General features: G+C 41.6%; 1 protein-coding gene and 1 long non-coding RNA gene across 2 annotated transcripts in view; one reads left to right on the top strand and one right to left on the bottom strand.

Moving 5' to 3' along the window:
- PKIG (cAMP-dependent protein kinase inhibitor gamma) overlaps positions 1-16,775 on the top strand; it is a 96,069-nt gene that overhangs the window by 39,935 nt on the left and 39,359 nt on the right. The window lies entirely within an intron of this gene.
- Positions 7,694-16,495, bottom strand: LOC116594924. The gene is made up of 3 exons (XR_004287461.1): positions 16,320-16,495; positions 14,441-14,659; positions 7,694-7,969 (listed from the first exon to the last, which is right to left on the bottom strand). It is a non-coding gene; the product is annotated as an uncharacterized LOC116594924 (long non-coding RNA).

Raw genomic sequence — 16,775 nt, 5'->3', positions numbered from 1 at the left:
TCTCCATTTTAACACCTACATAGGGTTCTTCTTGTGTTCTGTCTGTCTGCAAGGACTAGTTTGAGCTTCCTGACAGCGTGCCAGCTGGGTTCTTTTTTTTTTTTTTTTTTTTTTTTTTTTTAAAGATTTTATTTATTTATTTTACAGAGAGAAATCACAAGTAAATGGAGAGGCAGGCAGAGAGAGAGAGAGAGAGGGAAGCAGGCTCCCCGCTGAGCAGAGAGCCTGATGCGGGGCTCGATCCCAGGACCCTGAGATCATGACCTGAGCCGAAGGCAGCGGCTTAACCCACTGAGCCACCCAGGCGCCCCGACAGCTGGGTTCTAAGTGCAGGGTTCTAAGTCAGTTAATTGGAAGTGCTTAACATTTTTATGGTCTAATCTTGAAATTCACATACCACCACCCCTCCAGTACTCTCTTGGTTGAGACCGTTACAGAGGTCAGTCTAGATTCCTGCAAATGTGTCAAAGACCCCACCACCCAACTGAAGGAGTGTCAAAATCACGTTGTAAAAAAAGCAGTCAGGATGGAGTAGTATTTTTAAGGCCATCTTTGGAAAACATAGTCTGCCCTATCTAGCAGGATGTGAAAAGGATAATACATCATGACCAAGTTGGTTTTATAACCGAAATGCAAGGTTGGTTCAACACCATAGACTCAATTAGTGTAATTTTCTAACATTAAAAGAGAAGAATCATGATCGTGTGATAAAATTCAGCATCCATTACTGATTAAAACAGTAGCAACAATTTCAGCCCCCTAGGGATAGGTGGAAAATAGGAAGGAACTTCCTTAACCTGGTGAAGAGAACTATAAAGCATGTACAGCAAACATCATACTTAATGGAGAATTTTCAGTTTGAGGAAGTTTTCACTTGGAGATCAGGAATCAGAGTTGCCCTCATAACATTACTTCTATTTGACATTTGTCAGAAGTTCTATGAGACAAGAAAAATAAAAGCATGGGAAAGGATGAATTAATAACTTACTGTTTCTATGATGACATGATTATTTATGTAGAAATTATAAAAGATTTCTACAAAGAAATTATTAAAGTTAACAGTTTTTGCAAGTTTGGCGGATACTAAATCAATATAGAAAATCAATTGTATTTCTACATACCAGCTACAAGTAGAAAATTAAATTTTAAAAGATACTTTGTACAGCAACATCAAAAACCACAGGCCTCTAGGCATAAAATTATACAATTTTATTGAGAGACATTAAAGAACACCCACATAAAAGGAAATAGATCTTGTTGTAAATACTAGAAAACTCACTACTACAGAGAGATTTGTTCTCCATAAGACATGGTGTGCTAGTCTAGATTAGAAGGGATTTAAGAACTAAAACCATCAGATTCAAGAAGTAGGGTTCTAGTTGGATCCTAAAAAGAAAAAAGAAAAATCTTCTGTCATCCTTATCCTCCAGCTACCCTGGAGAGACCTACCATTTCCAGTTTTTCATGCATCCTAGAAATATTCCATGTGTATAAAAGTAAATACACATATTTGTTTCTTTCCTTATTATGAAGTAGATAGTATACTGTTCATATTTTTCTGCATCAGGCTTTGTGAAATATACAGGTTTTTTTGTCTTTTTTTTTTTTTTTTTAAGATTTTAGGTATTTATTTGGCAGAGAGAGATCACAAGTAGGCAGAGAGTCAGGCAGAGAAGGAGAAAGGAGGAAGCAGACTCGCCGCTGAGCAGAGAGCCTGATGTGGGCCTCGATCCCAGGACCCTGAGATCATGACCTGAGCCGAAGGCAGAGGCTTTAACCCACTGAGCCACGCAGGCACCCCCAAATATACGTTTTTTGGAATTATTTTTGTATCATTAAATATCCCTGTGTATCTAAATTATTATGGCTGTATAGGCTTCTTTTGGAAGTACCTTGATTTTATTTAACCTCCCTTTTATGAATGTTCAGATGATTTCTAATCTTTTGCTATAATGAATACGTATTTCACATTTTTGGAAGTATGCCTTTCTGATAAATCCCTAAAAGCGGATCTGCCATGGCAGATGATATGTGAATTTTTTGTATTCATTGCCAAATGATACTATACCAATGTATGACTCTATCAGCAATAGATGAGAATTACTGTTTTTGAACATCAGTGTGTTAGACTTTTTGATCTTCTCCAATGGTAGATGAAAAATAAAATATCAACTAAGGTAAAGTACTTTTCATATAGTTAGAGCCGTATGTATTTACATCTCTCTAAATTCCCTGTTCATATTCTGAGCTTATTTCCTCCTTAAGTTGTTGGTCTTTGTCTTACCAATTTCTAGAAACTCTTTGTAGATTAAGGAAATAGGCTATTCATGCTATGAAATGTAATTTTTCCCAGTTTGACTTGTGATTTTTACTTCACTGATCATGATTTTTGCCGCGCAAAATATTTTTATTTGTATACAGTAAAATTTATCACTCTTTTCTTTAATGACTTCTGGGTTTTATTTCATACTTGGAATGGCCTTCCACATTGTGAGGCTACAAAGCATTGTGTCATGTATTTTTCTAATATTTATGTGGTTTGATATTTTTGCATTTAAATCTGTAGATCCATTGGAAGTTGTTTTGTGTGTGTGTGATGTCTTAAGACTTTGCTTATTAAACTTACCTTTCTCAGGCAGATGGAGAGATGAATTTTGACTTCGGGTGAGAGAGGTCTGATAGAGTCTTGATCGTCTTTTAGGGTATGGAATTCCTTTCACTCAGAGGAACTGGACCGAGCACCTGAAGCCAGAGCTCCCTTTTTCCCACAGCAGGTGGGAAAAATAGTTTTAAACTGAATGCTTTTCCGGTGTTACATTTCATTTTTCAAAACTTTCCATTACTGCAGTACTAGGAGGCCTCATGGCGTTACAATTTTGATTCGCTTTTATTCCATGTTAAAGTGGCTGTTTTCTAAAAACAAACAAACAAACAAACAGTAAAGTGGCTGTTTTTTGATGTCACAAAAGGGCACAGCTTCATTTCATTTTTAAGCTCTCTCTAAACTGTGATGTAGTATGAGTCACAGTGCATCTAGTCACTATTTTTATGATTATTGCTTCCAAGGGCTTTCCTTTGTGATTGTGTTTATCTGGTCCCAAATCCACCTCCTCCAGTGATCTTTCTTTAACTTTCTGTAACTCTCCATCCCCCTATCACTTTATATAAAAGACAGGTTGTGAGCACAGGAGGAATCACACCTTCTTGATCATGATATCACATTCCTGTCATTGTTCCAGCAGAAGTCTTACAGAATCTTCCAAACCTTTGAAATTCATTTCAAACTTAGCAGTGGAAATAAAGAGAATTAGAAATCATTTTTCTTCACTGGGACTTGTGGTCCTGAGCATGAATACTGCTGTGCTACTTGGTTTTGAGTGGACAATAGTAACTTCGACCAAGTGAAGCTCTTAAGAAAATATATTACAACATCATTTAAAAATAATTCATCTCTCCACTCTAAAGACACGGTTTCCATCTTTTTGTGGTTTTTTTTTTTTTTTTTCTGTTCATCTACACTCATTTATTAGGTGCCTTCTGTTTTGCCTGGCATTTGTGCTAGGGTAGTGTGTCTATGGAAATGAGTAAAATACTTTCTCCATCAGCTAAGGGAGACAGAAATATCACATGTAACGATAATGTACTATGCTGGGTTCTATAATAGAGATGCCTATTGGTGGCATATCATATTGGTCAGGGTTCTTCAGAGCAAAGGACAAAGTCCAATCCAGCTGGTTTAAGTAGGAAGATAGTTCGCAGAATCGGGTGTTGGGGGGGAGCTAATAGATCTGGGCTTGAATGTTTACCCAGATGGAAACAAAGCAATCAGGGATGATATTTCCAGAAGAAATGCGCAGCCACACTGAGAGGGATTGTTGTAGGGAAAACACAACTGCTGCCTTGACTCACTTCTTCAGCACATGTGGCATTAGATACTGGACATTAGAAGCTATGCTCCAGGGCGCCTGGGTGGCTCAGTGGGTTCAGCCTCTGCCTTCGGCTCAGGTCATGATCTCAGGGTCCCAGGCTCGGGTTCTCTGCTCATCGGGGAGCCTGCTTCCCCTCTCTGCCTCTGCCTGCCTCTCTGCCTACTTGTGGCCTCTCTCTGTGTCAAATAAATAAATAAAATCTTGAAAAGAAAAAAGAAACTATGCTCCAGAACAACCCTGGAACATGAGCTTAAAATGGACTTGAAGGTCTCCAGTGCAGTAAGAAGCAGTAAACCCAATTCCTGATCTGTATATTCGTCATGCCCCTCGTGGGTCTGGAGGAGCAACTTACTGAGCTTGGAATAGCTTTGCCTTCAATTCGAACTTCACTTCAGATGACTGTAGGTGATTATTTTGAAAACTCTTTCAACATTTCATGCTATCGGCGACCAGCATCCCATCCTCTAGTGCAGGAATTGGCAAATGGTAGCCTGCCGCTGGTTTTGGTAAATGCAGTGTGACTGCAATACACTATATGCCTCTGTGTACACATTGTTTATGGCTCCTTAAAGAGTTGGACAGTTGTCACAGGGATTACTTGCTGGGCAAGTTCCTTATCAGTTCCTTGTTCAGAAAGATACTCCCCAAGTAAGAGCATCCCGAGGGCCTGGGCCAGCAGTCAGTGCCCCGCCTTTCATAATGGGCCTCTTTGGAGCTCCTGGAGTTAGATGATGTTCTCAACAAGGTTCCTTTCAGACCTTCTAGCCCTTTCCATCACAAGCCTGGGTCGGCAAGCAGGGGTTCATCTGTGCAGCATTCGTGCTGAAGGCTTGTCTTCATCGCTCCAGTGCAAAGGGCCCATTTAGCTCAACGTCTGTAATTAAATTTTATTTTATTTTGCCTTTTGCTCTGTTAAGTGCCTCTTCTAGTCCTTAGCTTCAGATGATGTTATCTCCAGCTCACAGAGGATTCTATTGTTAGACATCCAGTAAACTCTCTGCCAAAACATATGGATAATTTGGGGATATGGCCAGAAACTAATGGATGCTGGCGAGTGCTTGCAAGATCAGTCTTCCCTATATGTTAAGCTAGATGAAATCAGAATTCTCCTCGGTGATATTTGCACAATATGGAGTTAGTACAGAGAAGTAGTTAGGCTGCAAAAGAATTGTAGGGACTGTAATTCAGGTATGACTTTGCTCTCTTCTTTGAGCCCATGTAATATACTTAGTTCACACTGAAGGCTTTCGTTTTTAATGCCCTATCTTACAAGGCAGTAGCCTGGTTCTCTTGTCATAGGGTCCATGGAATGGAGAATTTCCAGTATTATTGTCCCATCTGATTTTCTTCTTTCAGATTCACACTATTAATGAGCCTTTCAGTCCGCTTCTTCTGGTTTCTGTCTAATTTGTTGCTGCTTAAATTAATCTTCAAGCACATCATCTTTCTCTTTGTTTGCCTTACTGGGACTTTTTAGAAACTTCAGCATCAGTTTGTGCAGAGTCATTTTATCTCTGGGCCAACAGCCTCAGTCCTCCCCAAGGGGGGAGGGAAGAATCCCTTTTATCTTCTGCAAGCCTGTTCTCTTTTAAAGACTGCTCTGCTTCAGGCCTGGAATCTTTTCCTGGCTAAGAATTTTCATCTGTGGACACAATAGCTTCTTGGCAGCTCTGCATAAATAATCATCTCCGTTGGTTAGAAATCATGGCATTGGTACACATTGGTTTGAGGTTACCTTTAGTTCTGTGGGCTAATAGCCTTGTTCTTGATCTCCTCTTTCATTGTCCTGAAATCCACTGGATGTCTGCCTACCATCGACCTGTCAGAAGCAATATGATCAGTCATGGGAAATGAGAAGAAAGCTCTGGGGTCCTTTCTCTTTGGTTTTCCCATCAAAGATTTGGAAGAAGGGCTGTGGCTGAGGAGCCCAGAGGCTGCCCAGGGCATTTCCATCCCGCAGGATCTCGCCCCCTTCATTCTCCTCTCCATCTTGCTTTATTAAAGATCCTCCTTTTTCTTCCCGATTTTATTTCCCTTTTCTTTTCTTGGTATGTGTTGCCCAAAGGAACTTAAAAATAGCTTTTTATATTTTTTTCTTTTTATAGAATACTATATTTTTATTACAAAAAGAGTGCTTTGCGGAAAACATTTAAAATGCCAACAAACTAGGGCTCCTGCGGTGGCTCAGTTGGTTAAGTGTCTGCCTTCAGCTCAGGTCATGATCTCAGGGTCCTGGGATCCAGCCCCACATCCAGCTTGCTGCTCAGTGGGGACTCTGCTTCTCCCTCTGCCTCTGTGCTCTCTCTCACTCTCGCTTGCTCTCAAGTAAATAAAATCTCTAAAAATTTTTTTTTTAAGATTTTCTTTATTTATTTGACAGACAGAGATCACAACTAGACAGAGAGGCTGGCAGAGCGAGAGAAAGGAGGAAGCAGGCTCCCCACCGAGCAGAGAGCCCGATGCGGGGCTCGATCCCAGGACTCTGGGATCATGACCCCAGCTGAAGGCAGAGGCTTTAACCCACTGAGTCACCCAGTGCCCCTAAAATTTTTTTTAAAAAATGAAATAAAATGCCAACAAACCAAAAGAAGAAAATAAAAATTACCTGCAATGTTACTACTAGGTTCCTCAGTTATTTTTTTATGCAGAATTTTTCTTTACAACCATGAGCCCCTATTATATACACTATATTATATATATAATATAATATATTAGAGAGACTATTTTTCTCATGCTGTGAGATACTCTTCTATAGCATCACATGGTAACTGCATAGTATGCCATTCTGCAGGTATACCAAAATGTATTTGCCACTCGCTAATTGTGCACTGTGAGTCAGCACCCTGAGTCCAGTCTTTGCAAACGTCCCCATAATGATCTCTTGCAGGATTAAAGCCCTAGAAGTCACATGACCTGGTTAAAGGGCATGTATACATATTTTTTAATCAGTAAACTTTATTTTTGAGACTAGTTTTAGGTTCAAGTAAAACAGAGCACAAAGTACAGAAAGTTCCCATATTCCACACCCCCCCTCCTGGGGGGTGGGAGTGTTTTAAGGATTTCAGTACATGTTGTCAAATTGCGTTTTAGGACTGTTGTACTATTTTTCATTCCTAACCACCATTTTCCCGGATCTCCACAACACTGGGTGTTATCATTCAAAAGAAATCCTTGATGAGGTATGTTTAGAGGAGAATACCTTCTCCAGTCACCTTAAGACTGATTTTTTTTTTCTTCTGAAATTCATTTTTATGTTATTCATCCCATTAGTATTTTTTACGGTGGGTGATGGCAGAGTTCCGCCAACCTTCCTTCCTTTGCCAATTTAACAAAAGTTAGAAAAGTAAATACTTGCACATAAAAATAAACACCAATATAGAACAGAAAGATAGAAGCGGAAAAGGATGGGGCAGAGTCTCCCTGCTCACTTACCCAGCTTTCTCCGGAAAGCCAGCCTCCCTCCCTTTCTTTCTTTCCAGATTTTCTTTATTTATTTGACAGAGAGATAGTGAGAGAGGGAACACAAGCAGGGGGAGTGGGAGAGGGAGAAGCAGGCTTCCCACTGAGCAGGGAGCCCTATGCGATGCCGGGCTCCATCCCAGGGTCCTGGGATCCTGACCTGAGCCAAACACAGACACTTAATGACTGAGCCACCCAGGCGCCACCACTTCTTTATTACTTTAGAGGTTTTTAGTAATTGTGGTGATTACCTCCAAAATTGTAAATAAGATTCACACACACACACACACACACACACACACACACACACATTTTTTCTTTATTTGTGATTTTAGACAGTTAACTTTAAAGTAGCTTTGTATCATTAAATGGCAAATGTCTTTAAGCCTTCTGGTGCTTATCTTATCTTGCCGGACTTGTGCTTGTTTGATCTCAGAAAACTTCCCATGCGGGCTCTTAAGCTCAGGCATGCATTCGACATATTTGCTAGGGTGATGGCAGGAAGGTTTGGGGATATTTAATCCATCATGTTGGCTGAAATGGCAGTCAGTCCTGAAGCCTTCGCTGTCTCTGATTCTCCTCTGTAAAAGATAAATTAGCATCCGTTCATTATACTTTCCCTCCTTTCCTCCCTCTACCTTCCTACATTCAGATGAGATAGATGCTATTATTGTCTTCATTTTACAAATGAGATCTCAGAATTCAGAGAGATCAAGTGATTTGCCTGAGCTCACATAGCTCGTAAGTGCGGGAGGGAGCTAGGGTTTTTTCCCAAGTGCATCTGATTTCAACACCCAAGCTTATCCTGGTGCTACATTAACATATTCTCTCCACTCTATTCTTCAAGGCTGTTACCTCCTCTGCCCCTCCTGTGTCTGGCACGGGCTGTCATTTTCCCTGGGAGTTTAGGAAAAGGTAGGTAGGTCTGTATTTTGATGTTGGCTACAGGACTTAACAAGCTGTAAATTACCAAGTCATCATGCCCTTGAATATAAGCATTTACAACAAGAAGGTTTTCAGAAGAAATGAGACAGTCTCGTGTGAAAGTTCTTATGTAACGCAAACAGCAGACATGATTATTTCAGAACTCAATAAGTATTTGCTGATCTAACAATGCAAACCAGCAATGTGGATTGTAGGTTTCTAAAAGAAAAGATGAGTTTTCAGAACAATCTCAGTTTGTCAATTCCTTTTTTTTAATGTGGCATTTAAAAAAATATCCATGGTTACTGTTTATTAAGGAAAAGAACTCTTGTTTTTTTGTTTTGTTTTGGCTTGGTTTGGATTTTGGAGATATTTGTATGCAGACACACGGAACTCAAAGGCCACAGAAGACCAGGCTGGCTATTTAAAATGGCCCCAGGATCTTTAAAAAAAAAAAAAAAAATGGGGCACCTGGGTGGCTCAGTCAGTTAAGTGGCTGCTTGCAGCTCAGGTCATGATCCCAGAATCCTGGGATCGAGCCCCGCATTGGGCTCCCTGCTCAGCAGAGATCGTGCTTCTCCCTCTCCCTCTGCCTGCCACTCTGCCTACGTGTGTCCTCTGTCTGTCAAGTGAATAAATAAAATATTTTTTAAAATAACAAACAAACAAATAAATAAGTAAATAAAATAAAATAAAATAAAATAAAATAGCCCCAGGGGCACCTGAGGTGCTGAGTCATTAAGTGTCTGTCTTTGGCTCAGGTCATGATCTCAGGGTCCTGGGATGGAGCCCCACTCCATCCCTGGGGCTCCCTGCTTGACGGCAAGCCTGCTTTTCCTTCTCCCACTCCCCCTGCTTGTGTTCCCTCTCTCACTGTGTCTCTCTCTGTCCAATAAATAAATAAAATCTTAAAATAAAATAAAATAAAATAAACGGCCCCAGTGCCCTGGCCTCTTGTTGATTTCCTCTGTTGTACTCTGTATTCATGTCACTCATTTCCACCTGTTGTTCCATTTGTAGGTAGTGAGTCCTAGGGCCAAAAAGGAAGTTGAGGGGTGAGGTTAGTCTGAAATGTACGGTCTGACTTATCCCACCCTATTGTAGCCGCCTGTTGTCTTTCCTTCCCTCAGTTAACTATAAATCAGTACAGAGATCTCATTGCATTGTTTATACCTTCAGGATTATGTGTATTATGTTTATAAATCAATGAATGTCAGCAGTGTTCTTATATTTTCTGCATAAACTGCAAGGTGACTTGGGGTACCTGTTGTCAACAACAAGCAATGACCGTCAATGCTGTTACAGTCTCCCTATAGTGAATGTCCCAGAGATGGCCTCCAGAGAGGTCTGCAGACCCTTTGAAATGATACACATTTTCCAAAGAGCAGGATCTTAGCTTTCATCACATCCTCAAAGGAATACGTGACCTAAAATGAGTTCGCAACGCTACACAAATTGTGAAAAGCTTTTCAGTGGCATGGAAGAGTAGTCGAGTTAATTTATTTTTGTGCTACATACATATCAATTTGTTCCTTGATAAATAAATATCCCTCTTGATAAATAAACCATATAAACTCTGATGTGTTAGCACTTTAAGATCTAGATAAGATCAGCTTGACCCCTTGTTTCTAGCCATGTCGAAATCTGAGGTTTCCCCCAAGATTCTGCAGGTTCCTAAGGGGTAAAGGTGTTCTCTGGGTCATCTCTGCCTCCTCTTCCTCTGTTTCTCAGCCTATCAGTTCAAAATTGAAACTTGGTCCCTTCCTGGTTTCCACCAAGAACAAAGAATACACTCACAAAAAGAATTTTCATAGTTACCAGCTTTGCTGGTGATTTGGGAACCCCAGACCCTGGACCTCTGGCATCTCCCTGGGTCCTTGCTCCTTCCCCTTCTTTTATTCCTCACAGATTCCCCCTGGAATTCAGTTCTTCTTTATTTATCGTGCAGAGCAACTTGGCAACCTTTGGCTTTTATTTCTGTCGGTTTTTTTTTGCATAGCTGAACTCAGAAAGGCAGCTGGTAGCTAAAAGGGCCTCATATTTGACAGTCTTTCTCTTTAGAAGGCAGATGTGGCTATAAAGATTTTCTCTCATTTTATATTTATAAATATAAAATATTAAAAATTTATAAATATAAAATATTTAAAAATATATATATATATTAGCATCCTTTTAAATTTCTTGAATCCATCTGAGTAAATTCTATAGGTCTGAGTTCTTATTAAAAATCTCTCTGACTTCACTGTGAATGCAGGCCTTTGCAGTGGGGTAGGACCCATAAGCCCACTGAAGATCTTGCTCCTTCATAGCACAAAAGAGGAGGAACATTTTTAGTTTGAGATCTACTAAACTAATTTCCCTCACTGTCCCATAAACCAAGTTTTCTTCTCCAAGTTTCTTTCACTTTTTCTTCATGTTCTTTTTTTTTCTAAGATTTTATTTATTTGACACAGAGAGCGAGAGAGCACAAGCAGAGGAAGTAGTAGAGAGAGAGGGAGAAGCAGGCTCCCCGCTGAACAGAGAGCCCAGACGTGGGGCTCGAGAGAGACCCTGAGACCCTGAGAGATCATGACCTGAGCCGAAGGCAGGCACTTAACCAACTTAGTCACCCAGGCGCCCCTTCATATTCTTTTTTTTTTAGTAGTAATATATTTATTTTTGATGACTATGACATCAGTATGAATTTTATAAAAATTAGACCAATGTGGAAGTACACAATTTAGTTAATGAAAGCCCTCCCCCATAATCCTGCTGTCCAGATATGGCCTCTGATAACAATTTGGTTTCTTGTGTATCCTTTTAGATATGTAAATGCGTATAGCAAACTGTAAAACCCTATGAGCCACATACTGTGCTCTGTCTCATTAAATCTTCACAGTATCTCTGAGAGGGGGCCTCCTGTTTACCAAAAAGTAAACTTATGGCTTATAGCTAACTGATGACTTGCCTAAACATATTTCCATACTTGCTTTTGTAAGCAGCCTGCAGTAAATAAAAATTTATCTCACCGTTGTTCTTGTCTAATTATCTCCATATAACAAATTTCCAGAACTGTAATGCTTGGTCAAAAAGTGTATAGTCTGAAACTTCTGGTTCGTTTTGAGGGAGGTAGTTAAGTACAAAGGCTTTGTGGTCATACAGTGTTGTGGTCATAGCAGTGTTCATATTCCCACTTGCTGGCCACTCACTAGACTTAAAACTGTGCCTCAGTTTGCTCATCTGTAGAATGGGATAATAACAAAGCTCATACGGCTGTGAGGACTGAATGAGATGACGCATGTAACATCTGTGGCTAGTACCCAGCACATAGGAAGAAAGCAGTACATTCGACAAACCTGGTCCCTGCTCCTATAAAGCTGACATTTTATTTTTTTTTAAAGATTTTATTTATTAATTTGACAGAGAGAAATCACAAGTAGATGGAGAGGCAGGCAGAGAGAGAGAGGGAAGCAGGCTCCCTGCTGAGCAGAGAGCCTGATGCGGGACTCGATCCCAGGACCCTGAGATCATGACCTGAGCCGAAGGCAGCGGCTTAACCCACTGAGCCACCCAGGCGCCCCTAAAGCTGACATTTTAGTGCGGGTGGTAGGGAATGGCAGTGAGGATGAACAGTGCACAAATTAGTGAATAAAAAAAATAGCAGTGCTGTGCAGACAATTAAAAGAAAGTGATCTGGGGTACCAGGTCATGATCTCTCAGGGTCCTGAAATCGAGTTCTGCATCAGGTTCCATGCTCAGCAAGGAGTCTGCTTCTCCCTCTCCCTCTGACTCTCCCCCGACTTGGGTGCTTGCTCTCTCAAATAAATAAATAAAATCTTTTAAAAAGGAAAGTGATGTGATAGGTAGATGGGTAGTTACCTTAGGTGGAGTGGGGTGGAGAAGTCCCCAAGAGGTGACATTTTAGCTAAGGTCTGAATGATGAGGAAATTTTTTAAATTCCTCATAGACTCATGGGATATAAATTATGCACATTAAAGCCTTTAGTCACATATTGCCCAAATATTACCAACTGACCAGCAAAATATTTCTAAAATAATTTACATTCCCTCTCTGTATAAACATGCTTCTGTCCTTCACCCTTTTACCACTTTTACTTTTCTCCTGATTTTTTAAAAAAGTGGGTTTAATCTAGGGGCACCTGGATGGCTCAGTCATTAAGCGTCTGCCTTCAGCTCAGGTCATGATCCCAAAGTCCTGGGATCAGGCCCCAGGTCGGGCTCCACGCGGGTGGGAAGCCTGCTTCTCCCTCGCCCACTCCCCCTGCTTCTGTTTCCTCTCTCATGCTCTCTCTCTCTGACAAATAAATAAGTAAATTAAATCTTTGGGGGAAAAAAGTGGGGTTAATCTAAAGATTATCTTGGAGACATTCCGTGTTTGTCTTCTAAAGAGCTTCGTTAGCAGGGGCTAAAAATAAGGAAACAAGTTGGTCCCTTGGAGGAATCTCTTAATTGTCCAGCATCACCCCCTGTACTCTAAACCTTTCTTCTCACTCAGCGCCCTTTCTCTCTGCACCAGTTCCTGCCCAATAGGGCGATGGGACTGGAGGCCGCCAGCACGTTAGCGGGGGCATGCATGTCGATTACCATCCACATCTCCCTTTCGGAATGAGCAGTGCCTGGCTCAGGGGAGGCAGCTGATCAGCATTGCCTTTGCTATAAAAACAAGGCAGCATTTGGAGGTACGCTGGTTTTTCCAAACAAATACGTTGGCAAGGGTACTGTAACCTTTTGTGTGTTGAAACGGTGCGGAAGGCTCTCTACGTCTTTTTGTTCCAATCAAACCCTTTCCTGGGTGGCACATGCTGGGGGCAGCATTGCGGGCGCCCTCGGGGTGTAGTGCCTCCTCTGTTTGCCTGTAACGTGGATCTGGTTGCATAGCGTTTGTGGATCTATTCTGTGGGGCCTTTTATCGTCTTAGAACCGTTGTCAGAAATATTCCTTTTGCAGGGCTTGACTGGGGCTCAGCATCGTTACGGTGATCGAGTACCCGTGAAACTACAGAGCTCATGTGGATACTGTTTTAATTTGTCTTATTTTTAAAATGTATGCATGTATTAGAATTTAACCTCTGATTCTAGCCTGAAAGAAAACGATACTATGTAGTTTAAGCTCCTAGGCAAATGGATTATAAGTCGCTTGTTCCTAAAATGTGATTTCTTTTTATGATCTTGATTTTTTTTTTTTTTTAAACTCAGCAATTTAAATAAAACATCCTAAGGGCAACACGAAGGGGCCCGGGGGCGGCGTGGGGAGGGAGTGTGTTTGATGAAATTGTCCAGGAGCAAAGCATGGCTCACTTGCAACCCAGAGATTTGTCATCCAAATATGTGCAGATTGCTGGTCCTATAAATAGTTTGAACTCGAGTAAACAGCTCCTTCCCCCTAGCTGCTGCTTGGCCATTGTTCAGATGCCAGAACAGCCAGGGAACAGGCTTTCAAGCCAAGCTCATGGCCCTTGGGCCCAGCTCTTAGTCTGCTTCTTTGCCAAGCAGGGCCATCAGCTACCCAGGGTTGGAGATGACCAGAGGACAGACATTCAAGCCCTTCAGTTCCCCACTTTGGGCTCCCTCACCCCCCGCCCCCCCGCCCCAACCTGTCATACAGCTGTAGGACCTGCTCTGCTCTAGAGTAGCACCAATCTAAGCTTCCTGGCAACTATCAAAATCCCTGGGGCCACATGGCCACTGATGTAAGTAGATTTAGGAGATGGAGACATACTTCTTTTTTTTTCCAGGGCCAAAGCATGCCTGGCTCATTCCCTTCTTTTGGAGCCGAGAAACGTGGCACCGATTGTCAGAACTGCTGCAGGCTGCCCCTGCCAGCCGCCCATCTCTCTCTGCCAGGAAGACAGGCTGCTGACATTTTAAGAACCCCTTTGAGGACTCGAGTAAAATGCTGACATTAGAGCAACTAAGGACATTCCATGGTTCATTACTATATTTCCTTTGGAAAAAATAAGTCTCTTTTTAAAATTCCTGCTTCAGCTGCATTCATTTACAGTGATTCTTATGTCACATGCCTCTGAGGAGGTTATGAAAACAGCATTTTGTTGTAGAGGGGACAGATGATGGGGGTGACAGAGAAGTCCTGAGTTAAGGAACGGGAAACCTGGATGCTTCAGCAACTTACCTGACTTTCAGCTTTCATTCTTCATCTGTCAGGTAGAGATCATTCTGTCTCTCCCGCTTCATGGATAGGATGACAAAATGGATGCAAAAGTACATTCTGGAGCCCAAACCAGTGGGCTGTGAAGGAGAGATAGGGTAGTGGAAAGAGTCTTAAGCTTGGCCTTCTGCTCTGTAACCTCAAGCATGTGACTGATGTGTCCCTCACCCTTAATCTTACCATCTGTAAAATGGGAATATGATATCAGTCTTCCAACAGTGTTATAAAGATTAGAAATAACATATATAAAGCACTGATAAATGGTAGATAAATTATTAAACTGCAGTAGTAATTATTATTACATTTAATGTAGAGATACTCACTCTGGGTTATTCAGGATTCTTTACCTAGAGAAACAGATTTAGTTTGTAAACGTCGAGATTAGCAAAAGGCCCAGCTACAAGCTGATGGCAATAACTAATAAAAATAGATAATATTTTCTAAAAATCATAGTATATGAACATCAGTTGAAAAAACTGCAAGTCCAAAAAGGCATCATTTTCCTGCTTACCCCCTCACCTGAGGTGACATCCGCTTTTAACCCTCCATTTCTTTTTTTTTTTTTTTAAGTGATCTCTACACCCTTGGGGCTTGAACTCACAACCGTAAGATCAAGAGTCGCATGCTGCACTGACCGAGCCGGCCAGGCGCCCTCCCCACCCCTTCCATTTCCTTTTTAAAATTAATTGTGTTGGGGCACCTGGGTGCCTCAGTCAGTTAAGTGTCTGACTTCAGCTCAGGTTGTGATCTCGGGGTCCTGGAATTGAGCCCCATGTCAGGCTCTGCGCTCGGCGGGAAGTCGCTCTGCCCCTCCCCCTGCTCATGCTCTGTCTCACAAATTAAATCTTTTCCAAAAAATTAAATGCATTGTGTTTTGGGGCATCTGGGTGGCTCAGCACATTAAGTGTCCTACTCTTGATTTCAGCTCAGGTCGTGATCTCAGGGGTGGGATCAAGCCCCACATCAGGCTCTACACTCAACAGGGAATCTGCTTGAGATTCTTTCTCTCCCTCTCTCTGCCCCTTCCCCCTATTCTATCCCTCTCCCTAAAATAAATGTGCTTTTTTTTTTTTAAAGATTTTATTTATTTGGCTGACAGATCGCAAGTAGGCAAAGAGAGAGGGAGGCAGGCTCCCCGCTGAGCAGAGAGAGCCCTATGTGGGCTCCCAGGACCCTGGGACCATGACCTGAGCTGAAGGCAGAGGCTTTAACCCTCTGAGCCACCCAGGCGCCCCAATAATTTTTAAAATTTTTGTTTAAGTCAAAATGGCACATGCACATAGGTTTGCTTTATTCTTTTTAAGATCAAATATTGTCATAAACTTGCACTGAAAACAGCTGTCTCCTGCTCCCCTAGTGCCCTGCCTCCTGCCCTGGTCCCAAGAGGATACACTTTTGATCCTCCTGGCTGTTTGTTCTGTTACTTCCATATATCCAAATAATATGCTTATACAGCTCTCTCTCTCTCTCTGTGAACATTTTCTTATGGAAATTTTCAAACATGGACAATATTCGAATAATCTAATGAGCCAGCTTCAAGAATCACGACCTGCCTTGTTTCATCTATGCCTGTGGCCACTTTTCCCCCTGCTACTGGATAATTTTGGAGTAAGTTTTACATATCATGTCATTTCATTAATAGCTACTTTAGCGTGTCTCTCTAAGAGAACAAGGACTGCTTTTTTAAAAACGTAATTACACTACCATTATCACACATAAAATAATTAATAATCCCTTATTACTTGCAGAAATCGCTGATCACGTATTTTTTCATTCAGAGGCAAACAAGGAGCACACACTACCATATACTGCTTTTTCTTCGTTTTTCAGTTTTAGGTGTTACCTTTGGACCTGCTAGGATGGAGCAGGGGGACTTCAGCTTTTTCACAAGCACCAGAGCCCCCTTTGCACTTCTCCTTTACCTTTTTCTCCGAATATCACCGTTTTTTGGTTAAGTCAGTTTTCAGTGTTTTATAGCATTATGGCATCATAAATACTATCTCCTGCTGAGCCAGTAACTTTCTGGTTATTTTTCCTTTCTGTATGGCTTTTCCTGGACTAATAACAGCTTCTTTAATATGCTCAGTTTTCCTTGTTTCTTCCTGTAGAGGCTGTCCTTGCTTCCCCATGGACTCTTGTCTCGGGGGGGCGGGGGAGAGTCCTTCAGTCCTTCAGCTCTGCTGTCCTAGAGGCTGCCACCGTCACGCGGTAGTGAGTCTGGTGCTCTCTAGGTCCGCAGGTCTGCTGAGGTCCAGAGCTGCCCTCACCTTCAGCCTTGGCATTCCTTCCATCTCTATTG

This window comes from Mustela erminea, chromosome 7, assembly GCF_009829155.1.
Source record: "Mustela erminea isolate mMusErm1 chromosome 7, mMusErm1.Pri, whole genome shotgun sequence".
Lineage (NCBI taxonomy): Eukaryota > Metazoa > Chordata > Mammalia > Carnivora > Mustelidae > Mustela > Mustela erminea.
This window is presented reverse-complemented; position numbering and strand designations above follow the sequence as displayed.